Source organism: Rattus norvegicus, chromosome 9 (genome assembly GCF_036323735.1).
Source record: "Rattus norvegicus strain BN/NHsdMcwi chromosome 9, GRCr8, whole genome shotgun sequence".
In the NCBI taxonomy this organism is placed as follows: domain Eukaryota; kingdom Metazoa; phylum Chordata; class Mammalia; order Rodentia; family Muridae; genus Rattus; species Rattus norvegicus.
This window is the reverse complement of record NC_086027.1, coordinates 86235286-86260653: the sequence shown is the minus strand read 5'-3', so window position 1 is coordinate 86260653 and position 25368 is coordinate 86235286. Positions and strand designations below refer to the sequence as shown.

At 43.8% G+C, this 25368-nt stretch overlaps 1 long non-coding RNA gene across 1 annotated transcript; it reads left to right on the top strand.

Annotated features, from left to right (window-relative positions):
• The first annotated feature begins 1091 nt into the window (after nucleotides 1–1091).
• Nucleotides 1092–8313, top strand: LOC134480389 (uncharacterized). The gene is made up of 2 exons (XR_010054814.1): nucleotides 1092–1895; nucleotides 4397–8313. It is a non-coding gene; the product is annotated as an uncharacterized LOC134480389 (long non-coding RNA).
• Nucleotides 8314–25368: the final 17055 nt, after the last annotated feature.

The window sequence follows — 25368 nt, the reverse complement described above, 5'->3', positions numbered from 1 at the left end:
AGCAGGAATTGAAGCAGGGACTGAAGCTTAGGGTGGGGGAGGACTGAGAAGTGCCCAAGGATATAGGGTGAATCACTAAACTGCAAGATATCCTCCTTAAACAAAGAGGCAACAGTCTTCCGGGGACATATTCTTTGAAAAGGTCGAGCCCTTCTCAGGAATCTGCTCAGGGCAGGGCATTAGCTTTGCTCAGGCTGAAACATCCTGTGATTGTTCCCTGAATCTTCCTGGGAGAGGCTTTTGTCCAACAATCTCATAATCGTACAGCAGCCATCTTAGGGGTGAGCATCTGTGGCCATACAGCCCAGAGTCACGTAGCCACCTTGAGCTATAGAGTCACAAAGTGGCCAGGCCCAAATCCAATACGGCTCCTCTCTCTCTCCCCCCCCCCCCAATAACTCTCTCTCCCCCTCCCTCTTTCTATCTCTCCTGCCTTCCCTCCCTCTCTCTTTGCCTTCAGGAAACAAATGACCAAGTGCAATATTTCTCTAAGACAGAGCTGTGTAAGAATTAGTCTCCGCATTCTACCTTTTGCTTAGGTTTAAACTACTCCAGCTAAGATGCTGTCCTCTGATACAGAATGAGGGTAGGGTGGAAAGGGGTGATGATTCTCTCTAATTACCATTTTCACGTTCTGAGGATAAAAGCCACAGGCAACACATCTCAAATGCCATTCTTCACCGTGATGGCCTGTGAGTCAGTGAGGCTAATCATTATCCAAACCAAAAAACCCGAGATGGATCCCATGACAACAGGAAAATTAACTGAAGCATAGGAGGAACATCATGTAATACGAGATTTTATATGAATACCCAGCTACTTTCTAGTTGTGCGATCTTTGATGGATCACTTCACCTCCCTGAGAGTCTCTTTTCCCATCTGTAACATACAAGTGAACTCTCCTGGTATTGTCCATTTGGTGTGAAAGAACTCCAACGGAAAACCCGCTGTGCCAAACGGATGTCTTCACTGGCCAATCAGATGCCATGGAAGCCAAACTGAGTTCTGAAGAGACCTGGTAAGCACTGAGATGAGAAGTTACTTTGCTGGGACGCTGGTGAGCACTACAGGGGGAGGGGTGTCAGTGTGGCTTTGAAAGTGAAAAGAAAATTATACGAATTCTAGGTTTAAAAATATAAAATGAAAAGAGTTAGCCCCAAAAGCCACAAACTCAGGGCTAAGCCCTGCCGCCAGGAATAGCAGGCCATAAAGATAAAGAAAAGGAATGCAAGAACCAGCTCAGGCTATCGAGGACTGAGCCATAAACCATCCAAAGACATCCCCCCAGCTTACTCAGAGTCATACTTTAACCAGATGTCCTCCAGACCCTGATAAGCCCCTACTTGTGCTCTTCAGCCATTGTGTCCTACAGAGAGCATTCCAAGAAACCGGACAGCCCAAGCCTAACCAGAGGTGTTTCAAATACAAATGCTCCATCAGTTTTGACAAACGTTTAAAAATAATGAGGACCTGAAGACCCTACCCTTCTCCTGATTTAGTAGCTCTGTTCCAGGAACCAGGGGGCCATAAAACCTTCTGGCGTCCCCTTATCTCCTGGAGCCATAAAACAATCCTGTAACTTGTGGTGCATTCCCCTTTGACATCCCCCATCCCCTGGTGCTCACAGCCTCTGCCTTTAAATACTCTTTTTCCCAGCCTCTCGGGGTCGACACCTCTGTCTCCTGCGTGGGATATGTGTCGGCCCGGAGATCTCTGTAATAGGTCTCCGTAATAAACCTCGCCTTTGCTTATTACATCCAAAATGGTCTCTCTGTGTCTGGGGTCCGCGATTTCCCAAGACTTGAGTAAGGGTCTCTCTGCGTGGGATCTTTCATATTTATGGGGGCTCGTCCGGGATCTGCGCGACTACCCCAGACTCCGAAGACCCCTTGGAGGTGAGTTGGATGTTTGTCTGAGTGTTTCTGTGTGAGCGGCGCCGCAATTGTCAGTCTGTGTCTGTCTCTGTTTTGGTTCCGCCGTGTGTGTATATATGTGTGTCTTAGTACTGGTCAGTGTTAAGAGGGCAGATGGGTATTCCTGCCCTGTGGTAAGAGGGCAGATGGGTATTCCTGCCTTGTGCTGAGAGGGTGGATGTGTATTCCTGCCCTGTGGTAAGAGGGTGGATGTGTATTCCTGCCCTGTAGGAGAGTGGATGTGTATCCCCACTCAGTGCAGCTGCCTTTGTGGTCCGTGAGGACCCCCTGGCTGCGGAAGGGGGGACGCCCCGGGCCCGCAAGGCTGCAGCCCCTGGAAGACGTTCCACGGGCGGAGAACAGTCGGGAGAGCCCGGCTATGGACAGTCAGGAGGACCTGACTCTGGTTTTCTGGAACAAAGGAGATGGAATGCTCCTTTTACCTAGGCGGGAGTGGACGAGGAATCCCACTCCGTCAGAGGTCGAGTTCGGCTGCCTATTTAAATATAGGCACGGACAAGTGTGCTTAGTCGTTAGGACAAGAGGACACTCTGGAATCCTGTTGGGAGGTGGAATCAGATGGTCCATCTCATCCCAAAAGCAGCTAAGGTTAAGCTGCAGTTTGGGCCACGTACTGAAGGTACCAGGCATCTGTGAAAGTTGGTTATAAGATGCTTTGTCTTGATATTGTTTGTCTGGCTTGTTTTCTGTGGTATTGTCGAGTGTCTTTTTGGCTTTTGTTTCGTTTTTGAATTTTGGACTGACGACTGTGTTTGAATTTTGGACTGACGACTGTGTTTGAATTTTGGACTGACGACTGTGTTTGAATCTTGGACTGACGACTGTGTTTGAAATCATGAAACTGTTTGCTTTGTTCGTCAAAGAGTTTTACTTGGTCCTCTTGGTGCTTAAGTTAAAAGTTAAAAATAATTTGCTTGAGAGAAATTGTTTTCTGCCAGGGAGTTTTGTCTTTCTCTCTTGAGCCTCCTCCCCAAGGAGAGAGACCCCTCCCTTTACTCCCTTTGACCAACCTAGCTGCTGTTAACAGTTGTGTAAACAGACATTAACAAAAGCCTTGAGGAAAAAACCGCTCATAAATAAAAAAGTTCCCCAGATTAGGCCTCCGGTATGAAACAAGTATAGTGAGTAAGAAACTTAATTTTATGGACCCCGCTCTAGTGGCGGTGTGTTGGTTGATAGCCAATGTTAAGTTTTTAAAACATAGTGTTTTATCTGTGCTTGTGCTTGAAACACACAGTAGGGGGGAGCGAAATTAGCTGCGGAGCTGCTGCAGCGAGCATGGGGACTTCTCAAGTCTCTCCCAATTTTTCTGGCTCTTCAGGAGCTGTTTAAAAGAAAAAGGTTTAGGATAAAAAAAAAACACTACAAAGAGATTTCTTAGTGAATTGCTACACCTTGGTTTGCGATCTCTGGGAATCTCACGGTGGACAGCTGAGATAAGCTGAAAAAGGATTTAAATTTTGCTTGGGAGCAAGGAATCTTAAAGGCGGAGTTTCAGCCGGTATGACACTTAGTGCGTAGCTGCCTAAAAGATCAGAAATGCTGTCAACAGGATATAAAAAAGGGACAGGCTGTGTTAGAAATGCTACAGGAAGAATGATCTAAAAAGGCTAAAAGTGAGGTGGGAGAGGACTCTAAGAAAAACAAGAACAAGAAAGGAATTTCTGCTTTTAGTGACCAGACCTTCAACTCTTGCTCACAGAAAGAGGGTGCTCATTAGGAGAAGTTCTTTAAGGAGCCTGCCTTATCTGCTGGCCCTATTCCAAGAGAGGAGTCAGTCTCCAGCATTAAATTACTTTTCTCACTGGTCATCATTAGCATGGAGAATGCCTTTGATCCTATCCCCACAGCAGCCAGTTCCTGCCCCTGTGGTCGAAATGTCCCAGGTTGGGGGACAGAGAAGCCCCTAAAATAGTTTCAAAGAATCTGCAACAAACTGTAAAGAACTTTGTTTTGTTTTGCCAGTTTAAATTTAGAATTCAGGCTTTGGCTGTGGCCGAGGTCAGGATTAATGTTTTCTTTTCCATGGGCCTTTAGCCCACTGAGAAAGTTTGGTAAAGGGCTGCTACTGAGGTCCTGAAAGCCCCAGGTGAACTGGTTACAATTCTTTTGTCAGCTGCTTAGTATCTAACACTCAGGTTCTATCGTCTCTCCATCCTTTTATTATTAGTTGTTACTGAAAGCCTAGTGCCATTTAGAGGATGGGTCTCTTGAGCGATAAAACCACTGAGCTGGCACTAAAGGAAGGTACTCCTTAAGGGAAAATCTAAGTCCAGAGAGACAACCAGTAACAGATAGACTGCCCCTCTGCTCACTTTTCTGTTTCACAGACACAAGGTCTTTTTGTCCCAAGAAAGCCTCTTGGCTTAGCTGTGTGACTAAATGCTATTTGCCCTCTTCAGTGGACCTCTATTCTCAAGATTCTCTTGTTTTCTCACCATCCCATTTGAGATGCTTGTTAGTAACTGTTACAGGTCTTCTTTACCACCGAGGAAAGACGGAATCCTACTAGAGGCCAGAAAAAGTGTTCCAGAGATGGATGGAAGGCCCTCACTTCTGCCTGCTCTCTTCAGACGCCTAAAGGTAGGGAGTGCTCCAGGTCTGCTGCCAGGCTCCAAGGGTGGGTCTCTGAGGGGCTAAAAAAATGCCCCACCAATCTGGCTAAGATAAAAAAAGGATAAAGAAAATGTTACAGAAATTTAAAGGGTTAAGTTAAGTTGCTGAGAGTTAATATAAGTTACAGAGAAAATAAGGTTAAAAAAGAAAGAGGTAAAAAGAACAGAAAGCTAGAGAAGAAAAGAGACAAAAAGAAGAGGAAGTTAGAGAGCTAAAGAGAGATAAAAGACGAGAGAGGAACATATACTGGCCACAGTAGTTAGGGAACCTAGGAAGATAGTACCTGGCAACAGAAGAGAATTCCTGGCTAAAGATCAGTGTGCCTAATACAAAGAAAAAGGACACTGGGTCAGGGACTGCCCAAGAAAGAACAAGAGGGGCCACTGGAGAGCTTCTTGGTCCTAGAGTGCTGGACAGGGACCCAATGCTCTGTGCTCCTATGCTCCAGTGGGCCAGTATCCAAAGACCTTTGGTACAGGGGCCTACTGACAACAAACAATACTTATGGACTGCCCGAAGAACAGTGGACCTTGGCGTGGGCCGGGTAACCCACCCACTAATTCATGGTCATCCCTGACTGCCCCTATCCCTTGCTCATGAGAAAATTGCTCTCCAAATTGGCTTGCGTGGGCTGAAATGGCTGGATGAGGCCATGTGTATACATATCTATAGACTGTGTATGTGGAGCTTAAGACCTGTCTCAGTACACCAGTAACTGATGCTGGGAGTTGAATGGCTTAGTGCTTTTCTGCCTGAAACACACCGTTCCTGCCAGCCGGGCACTAACAATTATCACCCAATCCAGGACTTAAACTGTGATAGAGTGGCTGATAGAGTGTCCAAAGATGGGACCACTGGTCAGCTGCCATGGACTAGATTCTCCACCGGTTGGGGACAATCTGGTCACCTTGCTGCCCAATCCGGACCTGGAGCCACCACAGCACGAGTGTCAAACACTGACAGAAGCACATGGGTGGAGGAAAGACCTCTGCGACTGGCTGATTGATCCCTGCTGAAAGCCGAGGACCTTGTCCACAGACAGGAACAGTTCTCTTCATGAATGAAGGTCAGAGACAAGTGGGTGCTGCCATGGTGGACAACACAATGTCATCTAGAATGGCTGAACCTCTACCCCCCCAGCACATCAGCGCCACAGATGCCTTTGCCATCTCTTGGATGCCCTGATGAAGCCAACAACTGTGAGTACTATTCATTGCCCAGGAAAACAGGAGGGAAGAGATTCAGTGACATGGGGCAGTGACAAAACAGATAAAGTGGCTCGGGAAATGGCTATACAGGAGCCTATCCTGGTTACAGGCCTGCAAGAGACAGCCACTGAGAACTAGGATTAGACTAAGGGATGGCCTCACTTAGAAAAGGCCCAAATTGCTTAAAAGATAAAGGACAATGGCACACTTGAGGGGAAGCTATACTCCCCAAAGAACAAACAAAAGACTCACTTTGCCAAATTAAAAAATAGACTCATTTAAGAGATAAGAAGTTTGTCCAAATAGTTAAAATATATATAATAGACTTTAAGATTTTAGCCAAGAGAGACAATAAAAAAGTATAAAATACGTCAATAAATAAATGCTTAACAAACAGGACAAAGAGACCTAGAGAGTTTAACGAAAAGTCGAAGTGAACTTCACTGAGATAAAACCAGAAAAATATAATCTCCTAGTGCTTGTAGATACTTTTTCAGAAATAGACAGAAGCTTTCCTCACCAAACGAGAGACGGCCTCTGCAATCATCAAGAAGATACTGAAAGAAATCTTCCCCAGGTCTGGAATGCCCAAGGTAATCTGGTCAGACAACGGTCCTACTTTCGTTGCCAAGGTAAGCCAGGGTGTGGCCAAATATTTAGAGGTCGATTGGAAATTACATTATATTTACAGACCTCAAAGTTCAAGACAGGTAGAGTAAATAAACAGAACTCTAAAAGAGACCCTAAACAAATTGACCATGGAGACTGGCACAGACTGGGTGACACTCCTTCCCTCTTGCTCTCTTCAGAGCAAGAAATACCCCTTCCAGACTCAGCTTTACCCCCTTTGAGATCTTATATGGGGCCTAAGCTCCCCTGACTGTATTAGATGATGTTACTGAACCAACATGTCATAGTGCCATAGTAATAATGATTTGTGTGCCAGGCTAAAAGACCTACAGGTGATACAGAAAGAAATCTGCTCACAGCTGACAGCAGCCTATGCCCCGGAGACCCCTGAGACATCCCATCAGTTCCAGGTCGGAAGCAGCTACACTGAGCCCAGACACTCGAGCCTCGCTGGAAAGGACCGTACCTGGTGCTGCTGACCACCCTGACAGCCGTCAATTCTCAGCCCTCACCAGCCGTGTACTAGCTGTTAGGGCTGAGAGCTGGGACCTAGAGGGAAATTCAGTCATGTTTGTCCTGGGTTCTATCAAGATAGGTGTGGGATAGGCTTGATTTCTATTACAAATGATGTAACATTACATATGTTAGTACTCCTAACACTTCTTGGGATTGTGCCTCAGGGATCACAACCTATATAAGTTTAGAAGTTCTAAAAGACAGTCATGACCTTGGTGTATAGGTTCAGATAGTGTCCAGATTAGAATCCTGATGCTAAAGACTTTTTAGCTGACCTCCAAAAATACCTAACCTCCCTCTCAGAGATAGTCCTTCAAAATAAAAAAAGATTAGACCTGATATTCCTTAAAGAAGGAGCCTGTGTGCTACACTGAAAGAATGTTGCTTCTATACAGACCATTCAGGAATAATTAAAGACTCCATAAATAAACTTAGAAAAAGGTTAGACAAAAGACAGACAGAAAAACACATCAGAGATAGTTCGAGAGCTAGTTTAGTAGATCTCCCTGGATGACTACCCTACTCTCTGCTACAGCTGGGCCATTATTAATAATTTTCTTGGTTTTAGTTTTTGGCTCCTGCGTGACAAACAGGTTAATTGCTTTTGTTAAAAATCGAGTGGGTGCTGTGCGGTTAATGGTTGTGAGACAACAGTACCAGTCAGTTAGGACAACTGGTGAGACCAAATACGAGACTTGATATCAAAATTCTAAGATTAGAATTATTTAGTAGGAGAAGACGGGAATGAAAAGAAAATTATACGAATTCTAGGTTTAAAAATATAAAATGAAAAGAGTTAGCCCCAAAAGCCACAAACTCAGGGCTAAGCCCTGCCGCCAGGAATAGCAGGCCATAAAGATAAAGAAAAGGAATGCAAGAACCAGCTCAGGCTATCGAGGACTGAGCCATAAACCATCCAAAGACATCCCCCCAGCTTACTCAGAGTCATACTTTAACCAGATGTCCTCCAGACCCTGATAAGCCCCTACTTGTGCTCTTCAGCCATTGTGTCCTACAGAGAGCATTCCAAGAAACCGGACAGCCCAAGCCTAACCAGAGGTGTTTCAAATACAAATGCTCCATCAGTTTTGACAAACGTTTAAAAATAATGAGGACCTGAAGACCCTACCCTTCTCCTGATTTAGTAGCTCTGTTCCAGGAACCAGGGGGCCATAAAACCTTCTGGCGTCCCCTTATCTCCTGGAGCCATAAAACAATCCTGTAACTTGTGGTGCATTCCCCTTTGACATCCCCCATCCCCTGGTGCTCACAGCCTCTGCCTTTAAATACTCTTTTTCCCAGCCTCTCGGGGTCGACACCTCTGTCTCCTGCGTGGGATATGTGTCGGCCCGGAGATCTCTGTAATAGGTCTCCGTAATAAACCTCGCCTTTGCTTATTACATCCAAAATGGTCTCTCTGTGTCTGGGGTCCGCGATTTCCCAAGACTTGAGTAAGGGTCTCTCTGCGTGGGATCTTTCAAAAGGACAGGGTTCTGTGGCTGAATAAGAGCAGACACCATATGATGCACTCTACAAGTCCCCCTTCCACTCATTTGACTTAGCAAACTCATTGACTTATGAAAGGTTCTGAGAAGGCCTCTCTTAAACTGGTTCTGCCCTTTTAATCTAGACATTTCAAATCGTATTTGAAACTTGAATCCTTTTAACATCTCTGGAGAGTGAGGCTTTTTTCTAGCACATCTTGGGTATCTGTTCTCTGGGGTCTCAGATACAAAAACAACCCCTCCCCCCCCCCAAAAAAAAAGCAAGCAGAGGTTTGAGGGACTTACGTGATGCAGAGCTTAACTCTGGGATCTGTACAGGACCTACTTGGCTGGATCGCTAACCCTTTAGTCTCCCCTGCCTCATCTCAAAGCCTGTCCAACTGCCGACCCCAGTTCTCAGCTCCTGGAGAGCTCCTTTTCTGTGTCGATGGTCAAGGAGCTGTTGTAGTGCCAGTAGAGGATTCAAGACTTGGAGCAAGGGTTAGGGAGATTGTGATCCCTCAGAATGTGACTGTTGAACATTTCATCTCATCATCTCAACAGCACACTAGGATGTGATAAGCCACAGACTTTATAGTGTATACCAAAGTCAAGACCTGGGCTAAGATGTCTGAATTATTCCAGACAAATGAAAGAACGAAATGGATTTTGACAATGGTTAAACTGTACCACCCACTTAAATCAACAACCCAATTAAGACCCATTGCTGAGTCAGGGGGCTGGGGCCTCAGTTATTTTACCCTTTCCCTCTGGAGGAAGTGCCCCTAGCCACTGACAGCTCCCAGTTGAATAGGTAATAGACCACTGACATATCTGATTTCTGGCAATCACCCTGGATATGTTTTTTTGTTTATAGCACTGCTGGAGAAAACTTGATGAATACTTGGGAGAAAATAGAATTAGGGCCGAAGAACATAGCTGAAATCAACTTAGCAGAAGACAGACACAGCTTTGTGTAGCGCTGGAAAAAGACAGCCATGCAAGAAAGTGGCTTAAATGTAGACCCAGAGAAACTATCTATTACACACATAATATGGAAGATGCAATTAAGGCCTACTGTACTAATCTGCAGAGTCTCCCTACCTAGTAATCAGATTGACATATCCTAATGAGACCCATGTTGTTTGCAATCAGACTGGCATTGCTCGTTCACATCTCTATTCCATAAGATGCACTTTTAAATGGCTCAGATTGCACCAGATGCTATAAGAAATGGCTTTCCGTTTTATTCTATTACCAGCATTTTTCCTTCTTCCAATTAGCATAATTTAAAATCAGCCAGAGGCAAATGTGAGGGGCTGAAAAGTTGCAAGGAAGTTTAAGAAACACTTGATAGAAAAAGGCGAGAGGCCATCCCTGAGCAACATTTTTTTTTTAAACAACAGGAGCAGGTGGACATGGCAATTCATAGTTTTCTTCTTCTTCCAATAGCTTAGGATTTACCTCCGTGACTTAGTGAAATATTAGAACCTCTCTCAGGAGGCTAATTAGCCTGTAGCTTTTCTTGCTTTTGCATTATCTTGTGAATGACATAATAGAGCTGCTACTTCATTTACCATTTTATTAAGGTTTAATTGAGTTCATCTTCTCTCTCTTTCTCCCCCTCTCTCTGCCTCCCTCCCTTCCTCTCTCTATCCCTCTGGTCCCTCCCATCTTCCTCTAAATGGTGATAAGCTTATAGAATCAAAACAAATCCTCAAGGGCTGGAGAGATGACTCAGCTCTTGCTCTTACAGAGGTCCTGAGTTCAGCCTCAAGCACCTACATCAGATGGCTCACAACCACCCGTAATTCCAGCTCCAAGGATCTGATGCTCTCTTTTAACCTCTGCAGGCACATACACACAAGTGGCATTCACACACACACACACACACACACACACACACACACACACACACACCTTAAAATAGAGCTTTAAAAATCAGATTTTTCGTTTCTAAAAAAGAGTAAGATGCTTAGAAATTGCCTCATTATAAGTCAGGTCCTAGCTGTTTATAAATATGTGAACTTGAAACCTGAAGTAACCCAATGAAGCACTGCTTCCTGGTACAGAGTGCTGGGAGGTCGGATACAGACGGACAGCTGTGGTGGTGAGACTCGTTTTTCCAATGATTTACAGCCAGAATCTTTGGTTATGAATTCCCTTGATTGTGTCTTGAACGCCTATGACATTCATGGCTCCTTGGGTCACTTTCATTTTCAATGTCTTAATACCATATATTAATTATACATAATGACAAGTTTTATGATATTTTTATACAAGTATTTTGATCATATCCACTCACGTATCCACTAGTCTTTCATCGACTTCCCCATCTCTAACTAGTTCCTTACTTTTACGGCTTTTCTTCTTCTGACCCAGTGAGTTTACTTAGGGTTGCTTAAAGGAGCATAGGTGAAGGGTTGACAGACATACAGACACCTGCCCGTGGCATACAAAGGAAGAACACATCTCTCCCTGTTTGGTTTGCCCTGGAGATATCTGTATTTTGATGTTAATTCCACTGCCCCGCTGACAGTTACCTAGTCATGTGCTCAGGACTCAGGTGACTTCACCAGAACCTTTTCCCCATTGAATTTGTAAAATATACGTGAGGGGCAGGTACAGGATAGAAGGAGGCCTGACATTAGAGGAGAAGGAAGGATGGGCGGGAGAGAAGTTTGAAGGAAGAGGAGGAGACTGGAACAGAAAGGAAAAAGAGACGGGAACGAGAGGGAGAGAAGCAGTGGCAGGGGGAGAGAAGCCGTGGCAGGAGAATATGGCGGGTGATGTTAAGATTCTACGCTGTACCTTTACAGGTTAGGACAAATGTTTTTAAGGGATGGATGTGTATTGGGCTTTGTATGTGTAGGTGGGCAATTATATCTTAACAATTGGGCCAAAGGTTATTGTGTTGTGTGTTCTTTGTAGCAATTAAGTGAATGAAAGTGTGGGGCAGCTGGTCTGGGCCGCCACAGAGTTGGGATGTGTGTTTCTGGCACGGAAACCTGCCTTGGGAACTAGACAGGTAGAGAGATTGCTAACAGCTCAGAGAGAGGCCTTCGGCAGTGTGATATGGGATGGAGCAAAGTGGGTAAGGGGCTTTGCTGACTGAGAATTAAGATATCCAGCAGATATTTTGGGGCACCACAGTGCCAGATCTAGTGGGGGATAAAAGACAGCCATACTTTTTAAATTTTTTATACTTTAACAACAACATCTCCCTCCTCCAGAACCTATGCTTATTAGTGTTCTGTCAGCTTGACACACGCTAGAGCCATCTGGGAAGAAAACTCTATTGAGAACATGCTCCCATCAGATTGTAGGCAAGTCTGGGGGCCATTTTTGTTGTTAATGATTGGTGTGGGAGTGTCAAGGCCACTGTGAGTGGAGCCAGCCTGGGGCTGGTGGTCCTAGGTTGTATAAAATATAGGTGGAGAAAGCCACAGGGAGCAGGCCAGTGATAGAACTGCTGTGTTTTCTGTTTTAGTTCCTGACAACTCCAGGCTTCTGCTTTGAGTTCCTACCCAACTTTTCTCCAATGATGGACTACGACCAGGTCATGGAATGTAATCCTTTTCCCTTCAAGTTGATTTTAATCATATGGGGCGGGGGGGAGGTCATGGCAATAGAAAACTAGTCTCCAGTCATGAACTAGCTTCCTTGGGTCTCTATCTAACAATAACTACCAAGCTTTAATTTACGACTGGCTCAGAACCAGCTATTAAGTTAATCTATAACCAGAGGCAACTCTTGACAAAATCCCTGATTCAAAGCCAAAGCCATAGTGAGGCTGTAATCTGCTTTTTGTTGGTGTAAGAAACAACTTTCTTGCCTCTAGTCCACTGTCCTATGAACCAATGACACTGTTCTATCAGACAGCCATTTAACAAGCATGAGAGAAGCCATCCTCAGGATAAAGGTGATGTAGACAGAAAAATCCCCTCATAGGTATGATGCGGTTTACAGGCATTCTAGACCTGGCTTGTACAATATAAGAACTCAGGGTAAAACTGAAGAAATGTCGTGAACCTGTTCATGTCAACTAGCCTTTGTGGAGTCTGGACTCAACGGAAATCTGTAAAAGCTACCTACCAGGATCCCTGATTTATTTATTTATCTATCTATCTATCTATCTATCTATCTATCTATCTATCTATCTATCCATCCATTCATATCTCTCTCTCTCTCTCTCTCTCTCTCTCTCTCTCTCTCTCTCTCTCTCTCTCTCTCTCTCTCTCCTGACTGGAGTATTCCCTCTTCTGCCTTTTGACAACTAGTTGTTAAAGACTGACAAGTTATTCCAACATAGATACATGGATCTCTGGCTGAGCTATGCCTGAAGCCAGGCCTTACTCATTGCCTTTCAAATTAAAGGTGAGCTACTCTGCCTAGATTTTCTGTTACTGGGAATCCAAAGCCTAGTGACTAGGAGTTCTCTATAGTATCAAGAGAGTCACCAATCACAGAACCTTGACCAAAACTATTGACCCTGCTAAGTACTAACTCATTTTAGCTCATACAAGCCATTTACCTCTGCATTGAAGACACTGTTATTTCCAGCAAACAAAGAAACCAAGCCTTAGGATGTAAATGCCACTTACCTAAGCACCAGAGGGAGCTGCTTATAGTTCTCAAGTGGTCAGTGCTTCAGATGCTCAGGTCAGGCCCTTTTTGCTTTCCCATGCTTTTAGTTTTCTTCCTGATGGACCACAGCCAGTCATGCCATTGACCATGCCCCACTCATCCCACAGGATGCTGAGTCTTTATTTTATGCATCCTCCTCTTAGTCTGAGTCATCCATATGATACTATATACGCACTTGTCTTCTTTTTTTTTAAAACAACGCAGATATGTAGTATATTCTAATCACTTCACCCTCTGTTATCTCTCCCCAAATTGGTCCTAAAGCTCTCTTCCTCAAATGTCCATCTTTCTGTTTTGTTTTGTGACCCAATGACTTTAGCCAGGGAAGTCTATGTGCCCACGGGTTTGGGACTGTCCATCAGAAGTTGGCAGGCAGGCTACACAACTAAGCAGTGTACAACATAGGATGGTACGTCCACTTCTCCCGGATTGATTTTGTTGTGGTTTACTTTTACTTTATGTGCATTGGGGTGTTTTGCCTATATGTACATCTATGTGAGACAGTCAGAGCCCCCGGAATTAAGCTACAGATATTTGTGAGCTGCCATAGAGGTACTGGGTCCTCTGAAAGAGCACACAGTGCTCTTAACTGCTGAGCCATCACTCCTACCCCTTCTCCCATAATTTATTGTAGATAACAAATTTAGAATGAAGAGAGGAGCCTCCTGAGTAACTCTGTAATCCATGGCATCCTGTCTTGTTAATAACATATTCTCATGGATACAAACCATCAGGACACTATCAGAATTTCATTCCTTCCTTTGTTTTCTCCCATTCATCATCATCATCTTCTTCATCATCATCATCTCTACCACCATCATCATCTTCAAAGTCACTTATGGACTGCCCAGGTATCCAGCAAAGGGCAGAGCTATCAGGGAGATTACTGGCTTTTGTGCACAAGGGATTGCTTATGAATTCTGGTTGCAGAATGCAGGAGCTCTGTCATTTCAGACTAATTGTTTCATTTCCTCCTATGTAAACTGCTGACTATTTCTAACACCGCCAGAAGCCTGACATCTGAGAGTCAATAGTTTGTAACTGGCCAAAGAGTTTGGTGTAAGATCTTTACAATACTTTTTAAACTTTTATCAGCCACTTTGTCCTCTGGTGACACCACTCACCTGACCACCCCCACTGCAACCCTGAAACAACTACCACCATGGGACTGATCTCCATGTACTTAGTGTGTATGTTACCGATGACCTCAGTGACATCCTACTAATCCGAAGGGCAGTGAAAAGTGAAAGGAGAAACCACAGTGTTTAGCACATTCCATGGCATCTGGAGGTCAGCAAGATGTGTGAAAGGAAATCTCTAGCTTGCGTTTGTAGGTTTCTGATTCAGGGGAACAGATTATAATCTGTTCCTAATCCCTTTCATATTTTCATTCTGACCTCGTGCAGTCAGCACATGTGTGTGTGCGTGTACACATGCGGACTTGTGTAGAAGTGTGTGTCTACACGTGCATGTGCACACTTGCCTGTGGGAAAGAAGAGGGGGTGGGGAGACTGAGCTTCGGCTTGCGATGATCCAAATATGAAACCCAACAAAAGTATTGTATTCTTTGTTGTGTTTTTGCATCTCACCCTAGGCAGGTGAGACACTGAAAGGGAGGCAGGGAAAGAGGGTGGGTCGCAGTGGCTTAGACTGAGCCATGCTTGTCCTACATAGGGTATTAAGACTGAATAAGAGACTTTGGAAAACAGCCTTTGTTGCCTGAGAATATCATGGTTGGGTCATCAGGCTAGTTTGTACCTGATGGTTGATGATATTGTTTGTATATATGTATATATGCATGTGTGTGTATATATATATGTATGTGTGTATGTATGTAAGTGTGTATGTATATATGTATGTGTGTCTGTATATATATATGTATGTGTGTGTATATGTATGTATGTGGGTATATATGTATGTATGTGTGTGGGTATGTATGTATGTATGTATGTATGTATGTATGTATGCTTGTGCTTCCCAGAGTGCTGGGATCAAAGGTGTACACCACTCTACCCAGCCAGGGACTTGATCTTCATGACCTGAACTATGTGATTAAACTTGATTCAAGTTGAGGGGCCCACTTCCTGTCCTCATTTTTACCTTCATCAGTACGATGGCATCTCCCCTGTTCCTAAACATGACTGTGACCATGACGCTGAAGACCACTGCTAAATCCTCTGTATAAGTCTGTTTAGTTTTCCAAATCTGGCCACCAGGTCCTCCAGGCGCCCCTCCCCCTCTGCTCAATGTCATTTACTACTTAGTTAAAATAAGTGTTTTTATCCCACTCTTAGCTGTGTGTAGTATTCACGTGTGAGAGCAGAGTGTTTGGGCATGACACAACTTGTGTTTAGAGGTCAGAGGGCAATTACTCCATTCTCAACAACCAGGTGATAGCATCATCATCACTTCTACTTTCCCAGTGTACAAAATGGGAATTGGATGGGTTAATCTCCGGCCCAAGTTGTAATTGCTTGTGAAACGATGATATTGAGACCTGTGTGGGATTTGTCAGCTCCTAACATGATAGAGGTTTCCTACCAGGATTCTTCCAAACACAAACCCAGAGAAAAACAGGACTCCTTCAGTTCCAACACCTTTCCCACAGAATGGACCTGGTGATGTATATGTATATGTGGGCTGTTATTTCCATATAAGTGGTCATTATTGCTATCTGTCCAAATACCTTGATGGGGGGGGGGTGCATAGGAGAAGAGGATGTGTGTGTGTGTATGTGTGTTTTGTGAGAGCCAACATTTCACATCTTAGGATTTTTAATTCCCTGGTCGATGTCCTGAAATTGATTTTCCCCTAGCTGTAGACCAGAGTGATAGAAAACCTACTTAGTGTAATAGGCACTTCGCTTGATATCTTTAAAAAAAATCATACAGTTTAGAACTCAGCCAACAGAGTTTGCTGACCAAGAGGCTGGCACATAATTTGTATTCTACAAGCAGGACTTTGCCTTCACCATCCGTAGTACCTTCCTTCCTTCCCTATCTCCCTTCCTTCCCTCCTTCCCTCCTTCCCTCCCTTCTTCCTTTTTTTCTTCTTTGTGTGTGTGTGTGTGTGTGTGTGTGTGTGTGTGTGTGTATGTATATGTTTTATGAGAGTGGTGTGTATGGGCATAACAGGACATGTGTTCAGAGGTCAGAGGTTACCCATCTGTTCCCTTCTTCCTCTTCATTCAAGGCAGTCTCTTTGCTATACTCTTCTGCACATACTAAGCAGGCTAGCTGAGCTTCTGGGATTCTCCTGTCTGCTTGCTATCTCACTTTAGGGGTCCTGGGATGATAGATGTGTTTCACTTGCCTGTCTTTATATGTCCCATGGGGATTCAGACTCAAGTCCTCACATTTGTGTGGCAAGCTCGTTGGCCTCCTCAGCCTTTCAACTCTGAAATTCTAGGTTCTTTAAATTCTTAGGTATGAATTTCTAAATACAAAAATGCTTGGGCAAGGACACAGAATAGAAACAGGAGGTCATCTATAGTCATGTGCAGCAGATGCATGTTGGAACTGCTGGAGTGGTTGTCACTTGGCTTTAATTCTTCCACGGTGGTTGGTAAATGGCCAGTGTTCTACAGCATCCTCAGTGGACCTCTTACAGCATCCTCAGCGGACTTCTGGCCAGTGGCATTATTCAGTCTCTAGTCACAGTTGCTGAAGTAAGGTATTTCATAGAAGATTATTAGGTTTTTTCCTTTGAGATTTAAAAGAAGTCTTGACATTTACGCAGTAACTAGAATTCCAAATAGACTTAAGAGAGGCAAGGGGGTGAGTAAGCGAATGGGCAAATGAGAGAGAAAGGAAGACAGACAGAGAGAAAGAGAGGAACAGAAAGAGGAGGGAGAGAAGGGGATGAAAGGTGAGCAGGAGGAAAGAGAAGAGGAGGAAGAGGAGAAGAAGAAGAAGAAGAAGAAGAAGAAGAAGAAGAAGAAGAAGAAGAAGAAGAAGAAGAAGAAGAAGAAGAAGAAGAAGAAGGGGGCTGGGGATTTAGCTCAGTGGTAGAGCGCTTACCTAGGAAGCGCAAGGCCCTGGGTTCGGTCCCCAGCTCCAAAAAAAAGAACCAAAAAAAAAAAAAGAAGAAGAAGAAGAAGAAGAAGAAGAAGAAGAAGAAGAAGAAGAAGAAGAAGAAGAAGAAGAAGAAGAAACAGAAAATGGTATCTATCTCTTATCGGGAAGGTTATTGGTCAACATGAAAAGCTGCTCTACCAATGGGCAGTGTATCTTCCTGCATCATGTATTCATTCTCTCTCTCTCTCTCTCTCTCTCTCTCTCTCTCTCTCTCTCTCTCTCTTCTCTCTCTCTCTCTCTCCTCTCTCTCCTCTTCCTCCTCCTCTTAGTCCTTCAAGGATTTAAGGAAGGAAATTCTGTTTGCAGGTTTTCTTGTCTATTGAATACTGTGATTCTCTAGAACAGAGCACTGAATTAGTAGCTATCATTCATTAAGAAATTACATTTCCTGGGGGGAAATCTCACAGGGCTTCAACCCTAGACTAAAAACAAACAAACAAACAAACAAACAAACAAACTTCTAGGCAATCAAGGATACTGAGAATAGGAAAAAATAGTCCCCCAATTGGCTATTCAACACCAAGTGGTCAGCCCTGAAATCATATGCATAGGAGTAACATTATGTAGACTGAACAGATTATTTAAAGAGGGGAGACCAGAGGCCATAAGCTGAGAATGTGTATGGGTGTGTGAGGGATAGATTATATTTTAATTTTAAAAAATTAAAATGTAAGTATAATTTTAGGAGAAAAATTACATTTCCAAGGCTAGGGAGACAGCTCAGCGAGTAAAAGCAGGTGACAAGCTCTCAGTACGAGTTCCGTCTTTAGAATCCACATGGGAAGAGGAGACAATGACTCCTAGAATTTGTTCTCTGACCTTCACACCTATACACACACACACACACACACACACACACACACACACACACAAAGTTGTACACATACACACACTACTTAATTAGCTAATTGGTTGTAATATGAAGACTGGATGAAGTGTAAGCCATCTGTAACACCAACACTCTTTTGGAATATGGACAAAGGAAACAGGAGAATTGTTCAGAAAGTTATAGGTCAGTTGGCTTAGAACACAGAGTGTCACAGAGAAAGAAGAGAAACCCTGTCTCAGTGACTCCCCAAAGCCATCTTCTGACACCTATGAACACTGTGGCACACATACTCTCCCCTACCCCATAATGTACAATTTAAAGAAAGAAAAAGAAAAAGAAACAACTCCAGCTTTTGTGGCATGGAAAGTCACACAGAAAGGAAGCATTATGAGTATGAGAACTCAGGGAGTTATCCATTATCTTCTTCATAGAACGAACATTCTGTCCTTTGGATAAAAGTTAGAGGATCACCATCAACCTCTTGCTGATCTGTAAACAATATTCTTTGCCAAAGTAGTCCAGTAATCCCTTGTGGTGGTTTGAATGTGAATGGTTGCCATGGGCCCATGCATTTGAATGCTTTGTGCTCTGTTAGTGGAACTTTTTGAAAAGCATTAGGAGGTGTGGTTTTATCGCAGGAGGTGTATCACCGGGGAGGTGGACTTTGTGGTTTCAAAAGCCCATACCAGACCCAATCTTGCTCCCTGTCCCTGTCCCTGTCCCTGTCCCTGTCCCTGTCCCTCTCCCTCTCCCTCTCCCTCTCCCTCTCTCTCTCCCTCTCCCTCACCTGCCTGTGAATCAGGATGTAAATCTCTCCACTACTCCTCCAACACTATGCCTGTCTGCTTCCCATAATGATCATGAACTAACCTCTAAAAGTGTAATCAATCCCTCAATTAGATGTTTTCTTTTATAAGAGTTGCTTTGGTTATGCCGTCTCCTCACAGTCATAGAGCAGTAACTACAACATTCTCCACTCAATTTAAGGACTCTAAGAGCTTATGAATTTCTAGATATTTCAAATAATTTGCCTAGTGATCTTTCTAGCCCTTCCGTTCCTGACATAGTTGGGACTCTTGTCTCACAAGAATGTTTTTGGAGTCCTGAAGTTGCGTGAGATGCTGTGTGTATGGAAGTCTCTCTCTGTCTGTCTCCCCCCCTCCCCCCCTCCCTCTCTCTCTCTCTCTGTGTGTGTGTGTGTGTGTGTGTGTGTGTGTGTGTGTGACTATGCATGGTTCCCTTCTCTTTAAACATCCTTGTCCAAGAAGGTATATCCAAATTATAAGCTCTGGGTGTTCTCCTCTGATTGACATCCCTAACTTTCAGCCAGCTTCCTGAAGTTATCTGAGACTCTATTGCTATTCTTGACAGTTGTGTAGTTGATTACTTTGAAGCCCACTTATCTTCCTCAGCTGATTGAAGATGTAAGTGATGTGCTTTTTTAATTAGTTTGTGGAGTGGGTGGAGTTGGAGGGAAGTCAATTCCATCCTGCTCAAATCCAATCAATGCTAGTTGGCTAAATGACTTGAGTTTATTTAGTTGATTGACCCTGGACTTCTTCAGAAGTTGTTTTCTCTTATTTTCAATTTTGATGATTTGAAAAATGACATAATTGCACAAGTCACTTGTGTGTTTCTTAATATGTTTGGAGGAAACTACTGCAGTTTCCCAATGATGTATGTCATGAAGGACACAGGATGGCTCAGTGGTATTTGTTGTTCCAAGCCATCACTGAGAAAAGCCTGTTTTTCCCCTCTTGTGTCTTTTTCAATTCTTTGGCCGCACAGACAAGTATTTTGAGAATGAAAAGGTTGTCCAAACTTTTGTAGAAATATTTACAGTGCGCTCACTTTTGTTTCCCTTTGCTTTGGGTCTCTGTGAGTGGGTCGGTTGCAAATCCTTTCCCTGGTTAAACTTTTCTCATTGAAGTAATGAATAGCAAAACCAGGCTTTCCATTTATTTGAAGTAGAACGATTGTGGCTGCCTGCCTGGGCATCTAGCTGAAATGCTTACAGAACCATTTCAAATCCCAAACAGCTACCAACCAAATTCCGCTTCTGTCAAAATAATAGAAACAAATGGTTCCCAGGCAGAAACACCGCTGGTAAACATTTTCATCAGAATCAAGTGTGGTGCCTATTAAAATTTATCCAAATTAAATGTTTATTTCTGAAACAAATGCCTTCTTTGTAAAATATTTGCCAGCAAAGATACCACTTGCCCCGAGGGGCCAGCTCACTTATGAGAAAGATCTATGATTCATGGGAGCCTAATTAAATAGAGAAAACTTGAGTAAACCTCTCTCTAACAGGAAATGTTGAGTCTACAATTTTAAGGTGGTAATGAAAATCTTTTCTGAAACTTTATCTCCAAATACCTTTTCTTTTTCTTTCTTTTTTTTTCCTTCTTTTTCGGTGGGAAAGGGTACTTGGAATGACATCCAGGCCTTGAGCATGCCGAGCACAGTAGCTATACAGAGCCAGCTCCTCTCTCTAAATGACATTTTACAGAAATGCTACAGTTGCCTCACGGGGAGCTTGGACTGATGGCTCATAATCAGATATAATCAGTTGTATCACACTATCTCAACTAAGGTCTCAAACGAGACTCAGACTTACTTCATTTTGGTCCGAAGTAGACCTTGCAGAGGAAATAACATTGAGATTCTGCAGATAAAGGTCTATCCCCTGGCTCAGTCTGGAGTTCAATGCTAAAAAAGGATATATCAGCAATTGCCATAGAAAAATGGCATAGAAACTATTTAGAATGGTGGTTCTCAATCTGTGGGTCCCAGCCCCTTTAGGGGTCAAAGGGCCCTCTCCCAGGGGTCACCTATCAGATAGCCTGCATAGCAGATGTTTACACTACAAGTCCTAATGGTAGCAGAATCATAATTATGAAAATGATTTTATGGTTGGGGGTCACCACAACGTGAAGAACTGTATTAAAGGGTCACACCATTAGCAAGGTTAAGGCCACCCGTCTACAGAGTTCACAGCATTTGTTTCTCTCTCATTTCCCTGGTGTGGCCCAGGGTTCTACTCACCTAGGATTAGTTCTGCAGAGAGGTACAGGTATATATGAAGTGTCTTTTACCTTTCCTGGGCCATGTGCCACATGAGACATGTCCTTCCGGTCAACTCAGGAGAGCAATAGGCCAAGCTGAGTTACACATGGACAGCGTAAACGCCTCCATATGTCTTAGAATCTAATATTCTGTTGGTGGCAACCAGCCACTGTATGTGCACCTGTGTGTGAGTCTCAGTAAGCAGATGAACAAGCAATTCAAAACAATAACAACACACAAATTATCTAGAGATACATGGCAGGTAGATGCTGATAGAAGTGTCATCAGGGGATTTCATCTTCGCAAAGACAAACAGTATGTTGTGGTCAGACAGAATAAGACGAGTATGACATCACTAGGAAGACCCATTCTTGCAGGAATGCCATCCTCTGTGTCACTGACTGGCACTTTCTACTTCAGCTCATGACTATATGGTAGAAAATATTGGTGTGTGGCTTATGACATTATATCTTTTTAAAAGTTATTATAATTTCTTGGTCTTATTCTTGGGCCATTGGTTTGGGTATAAATGACTGTCATTTTGTAAAGACACTTAAAATACATCATGGAAGTGTCCACATAATGTGCAAATGTGCAAAATCTGCCACCAACTGCATTGCATTGCATCATTGTGTCATTGTGTCATTGTGTCATGCTAAAAAGAGGCCTCTAGTTCCAATCAAGGTTTCTGGTGGTTAGCCACTATGGGAGCCATGTGTTGGGAAATTCCAGCCTCTTTCTGGTTTCTGAGCCTGCAAATCTATGTGACCCATTGAATCTAGGTTGAGCATAAGGAACCTGAGCATGCTAGAGAGGCTGAAAAAGGGAATAGGTTCAAAGGGGAAGCAGAGACTTGCTGCAAGAGGAGGGATGCTAGATTAGTGACCTGGAATCGCAAGGCTACTGCTTAGAAAGAATGCACCCAAGTCAAGAACCCAGAAGTAGAACTGTTCTGCATGATTATGAGATCTTAGTCGCTAAGACCAGGAGAGAAAACTGAGGGCTGAGATGAATTGGAGGGAAGGCTGTCAGAGTGCTTGGCTTGCACGATAACCTAGAGTTAAAATAAAGGACAAGAGGCATTTTGGCTGAGTCTGGGACCTAACAATGTCGGAGCTTGGGGAGGCTAGACAGGACCCTTGCTAGTTAAACACAACAGAATGGGGTAATGGAAGCTGTTGCCTAAAAGACGTGTTTCCATGAAGTATGTTGATACTGGGGGACAAGAGGTGTGGAACTGGCTACTAAAGCAAGGGAGATGACAGTGTTCAGGCTCCAGGGTACATGAGAACAGTAGCAAAGCATATATGGGAAATCATGCTGTCAGGTAACAGATAGCTTGTAGTAGAGGTGAGAGGAAACAAGATGGGCCTGGAGAAGATAGTGATATTCAAGACTTTGGGTAACACATTGAATTCCAGAAGGAAGAGCAGAAGGGTTGGGAGATGACAAGAGCTTGATATGAAATTAGGAAGCTATGGGGCCCCATTGGGAGTTTGTAGAGTCACTCAAGGATAGAAGCCCGTGGAATTATGGGAATGTATATGTCTCAAACTGTCAGGAAGTGGCTGAGGTTAGCACAGGTATTAGGTCATGATCATGTGAGGTGAAGTGGCCTTTTAGATGGTGGCTCATAATAGATCATCCAAAGCCACTACTTGGGTTTGTCCTAGGCCAGTTTGTAGATAGGTTAGGAGATGGTGGCACAAGGTAGGACCAGCACATGAAGTATCATGGCCTCCTTCAAGTTCAGTGTGGGTCCAGTCATAGGGACTCTGGATGCAATGGATGATGTTACTGCTCAAATACTAGAGAGGCCTACTGTGGGAGTCTCTAGAGACCTCTAAAGTTGTACAAAACGCCTATTTTCGGAGCACCAACATCTTGCTCTGTTGATAAATTTAGGTACCAAGTATCCCCAGGGTTCAAAAGGAAGAAAAATTTGGTTCAAGACTCAACATTTTATGTTTAACCCCCTCCCCCTTGCCTTTAATTACCTAAACTACTTTCAGAAGACTAAAGTCATTTTCCTGAAGGCCTTCGACTATAATTAAACACACATGAGTTGATTCAGGTCTTTGATGACCTCTGAAGCCAGAGAATAAGTAAGCTTTTACCCATGCTAAAAATAGTGCCCAAAGAACATATGAATCTTAGCACCGGAGTGGAAACTGAGTCAGGCCAGTCTTGACCCTGTCGAAGGGATGGTGGTTTTGCTCAGCATTTGGTCTTGCTCTACATGCTTCTGAGTCTGCACAAACTCTCCAGAGGGCCTTGAAGATTAACCTAAGGCTTGCAAAGCTTTAAACCCAATGTTATGGGAGCATAAAACTAAGAAGAAACAATTCTCCTTGTCAACTCCAGAGCTTGGAAAGCCTTGCACACACACACACACACACACACACACACACACACACACACACACACATACACACACTGGGTTGAGCAGAGATTCATGTTCTGATCTGGGAAGGTTAAGCAGTGAGTGAAATAGCCTGCATAGCTCCTAGTAACGCCTGCCTTTGACTGCTTTGCTAGGTTCCTGATACCCACTCCTTGAGGCTATCCCTGATAATGCACTCAGCAGCCTTTCCTTCGTTCCTCATTCAGCCCAGAGGAAAACTGAGTGTATAAAACACTACCATACCACTGTGGCTTAACTTCTGCATTTCATTTTTAGTTCACTTTGCACTTGCTGTGTGTCTTTGCTGTCTGTGCTCTGTGCTTGACTTTGTGCACAAACTTGGAGAGCTCCCATTGGGAATGGTCTCAGTGTCTGGGAATGAGTGTGTGTGTCTGGGAGAGAGAGAGAGAGAGAGAGAGAGAGAGAGAGAGAGAGAGAGAGAGAGAGAGAGTGTGTGTGTGTGTGTGCCAGGGGTGTTGTGGGGGTTGACAGGGTTAACTCCCCAGGAATCTTTGTTCAGGGACTGAGAGTCCTTGGGAATGGAAGATGAGGAGTGGGGTTTGTTTGGCCCAGGCATAAGGGTTTTTCCTCTTCTGGTTTTGGTTCCTATAATACCATCTAATTAGTCACTTGTCTCTTAGAAAGCCTGGGAGCTTAGAGGTTCCGCATCCAAGCACAGAGGATGGATATTCCAGCTAAAGTAGAAACAGAGAGTTGGTCCTCCTCCCTCATGTTCCCGTCAGAGTCCTCACCAGATTGAACCATGCCCACCCTCCATCTTTACTCCGTACTGCTTCAAATGCCAGCCTCTCATAGAGTCCTGTCACAGACATGCCCTGAAATCATGCTTAGCCAGCCGTCTGTTGTCCTTATTATCTGGGCAAGTTAACACATAAAATTCATCGTGGCAACCAGAGTTCTCAGAATCTGTGCGATCTTTCCGAATCTGTTTAACAATGCGGTCCACAGTGTAAGTGAGCTTGCTCTGGCTTTCCTAACATATGAGGCAAACTTGACAGATTCCTCACACTGTTCTTTCCTCTCCCCTAAGATGATTTCAGGAGCAAATATGAAGTAATAGAAACCACTATTTTCTTGACTCTTTCTCTAAAGAAAACGATGTCAATAGACCACATTCCAATGTCGTGTTGCTATTAAACTCCTGTTGGGTGTTTGATATAGAAACTAAAATGTGCACTTTCTAGATAAACTCAAAGCTTACACTATGCTTTACCTTTTATAGATATCTGATACCAGATTTCCAAGGAGGAGATAGAACCGAAGGAGTATGGTTTGGCCCTTGTCTTTTTGACAAGCTTGTTCTTAGTTTTAATCTACTGTTTACATATGCAGGATTCTGGGGGCTGATCCTGTAAACAAAAATTGTACCCAAATGAACTGGACTGACTGAGAACATTCCTAATTCCCTGAAGGAAATTCTATCTCTGTATCTGTTTTTGGAGTCCAACGGCAGATGGGAGAGTTCTCTGAACATCTCCTTCGTAGGAGACTGGGTGTATTAAAGGAGAAATGACAAAATTTGAACATTTAAAGCTTATGTTAATTTTACAATTTTTGTCGATTTTGTTATTATTAAAAGTTGCATAATAACTGCAGCGGTTGTTGAGAACTTGTGTGTGCTATTGATACCCAGCGTTCTCTCTGTGCTTGGATGGAAATTCCAGTGAAGCCACAGTGGCGAGAGAGGCAAGTGTGCCCCACAAGCCTAGCAGGGTCCTCACCTGACGGGCAGTCATGTATTCAGGTTTCCCAGAGAGGCTTGCAGGTAGAGATAGATGCTTTGCTGACAGAGGCCCCATCTCAGCAGGTTAGGATGAGAAATAGCACTTCTGGGAGGCCTCAAGAGCCTCTTCCTCCTGTCAGCATACAACCTAAGCAAGGGCAGCAGTCAAATAAGGCAAACAAAGCAGGAGAATTGACTTTAATATGTTGCA